Source organism: Octopus sinensis, linkage group LG6 (assembly GCF_006345805.1).
Source record: "Octopus sinensis linkage group LG6, ASM634580v1, whole genome shotgun sequence".
In the NCBI taxonomy this organism is placed as follows: domain Eukaryota; kingdom Metazoa; phylum Mollusca; class Cephalopoda; order Octopoda; family Octopodidae; genus Octopus; species Octopus sinensis.
This window is the reverse complement of record NC_043002.1, coordinates 7182324-7183837: the sequence shown is the minus strand read 5'-3', so window position 1 is coordinate 7183837 and position 1514 is coordinate 7182324. Positions and strand designations below refer to the sequence as shown.

The 1514-nt window shown below is 32.3% G+C and overlaps 1 protein-coding gene across 12 annotated transcripts in view; it reads left to right on the top strand.

The window, feature by feature from the left end:
- LOC115213424 (paired box protein Pax-5-like) overlaps positions 1 to 56 on the top strand; it is a 548017-nt gene extending 547961 nt beyond the window's left edge. For all 12 annotated transcript variants that reach the window (XM_036503614.1, XM_036503616.1, XM_036503613.1 and 9 more), the window contains one exon: positions 1 to 56. This exon is cut by the window's left edge and continues 3211 nt beyond it. The gene's annotated coding sequence lies outside the window, so the exon portion shown is untranslated.
- The last annotated feature ends 1458 nt before the right edge of the window (positions 57 to 1514 follow it).

Genomic DNA, 1514 nt, shown 5'->3' with positions numbered 1-1514 from the left:
ACAACAAAAAAAAAACAATTCAATATTAAACTGAAAGAATAATTCATACTTTTAGTTGAATATATATTTATGAAACTTTTACTAGTATAAGCTTGACGGTGACTCCGAAGTTTTGACCTGCCTGCCTTCGTCAAACTTTCAGACTTAAACGATTTGTGAAAATTGGAATGTGTGATATATATATATATATATATTTGAGTAGAAAAATGAAATATCTTTTTATGGATAATTCGTTTAACCGATACCTGGGTAGCAAATTCACATCAGAAATAACACGGTTGAAGTTACGTGCCTAGGGCAGAGACTACGTGTTTTCGTGTGGAAATTTGTGTGTATTTTTATAAAATTTATGAATAAATGAAAGAACGGAGTTGAACGACAAATTAACAAATTTCCTTTATTTTCGACATATGTTTCGAAGGCTGCATATTCCTAATTGTGAAGGAATAAGGAGTACATTATGCCGTTTTCTCATCAGGAAAAACAAGGAATTTATGTCAACATCAAGATTCACAAAAAACTTTTAGATGACTGCTCTCACGGAGCGCATAGCGATGTTGACATAAATTCCTTGTTTTTCCTGATGAGAAAGCGGCATAATGTACTCCTTATTCCTTCACAATTAGGAATATGCAGCCTTCGAAACATATGTCGAAAATAAAGGAAATTTGTTAATTTGTCGTTCAACTCCATTCTTTCATTTATATATATATATATATATATATATATATATATATATAGGCAGCGTGTCTAAACGTAAAGAAGCTTTAGTTTAAAAACTTCTAACTAAGTCCAGATCAAGGTAAACCATGAACTCAGCACATGGCAAATCGTAATTATGACTCAGCTTTTTCACCTGTTTGAAGTAGGCCCACTTACGGTGATAGTATCAATAAACAAGATCTCTTGGCGGCTGCACAGCCTGCTAGGATTCAAGAGATCCCACATTGTATAATGCCTAAGACGGGTCAAGATACACCATGTCTGAATAAAGAGAAGATGGTCACTGATAAAACGTCTCTGAGCGCTGGCCCGCTTGATTAGGGATATTATGAGGTTAACCAATAATTATAACATGATCTTGAGAGCAGTGTGGACGTTACACCTTCCAATATGATATATGGTTATTGTAAATTATTAAAAGAACCCATATCTTGAATGGATTCGATTTTTTAAAATAAGCAAATAAACAAAAGTTTTGTTTTGTATATTTTGAAACACATTTATCCAAATGTGAGACCTACGTTCAAGACTTCTGTTTAAATTTATCGCATCTTTTACATTCTCTCTTCTGTTATATTAACTAATTATAGCGATAATTTACAATATTTAAAATCAGACTTTTAAAAATTAACTCATATTTGTATATGACATACAACGTTGAAGGCTTTTCAAAGTCAGTTTAAGGCAGTCTTACAACCTGAAAAGACTTACCTGAGAAATTGCTGTGACGTAAACAAATTCCACATTGAACAGATTGTACATAGATGAGATGAAATTGTTGAAAAAAACCA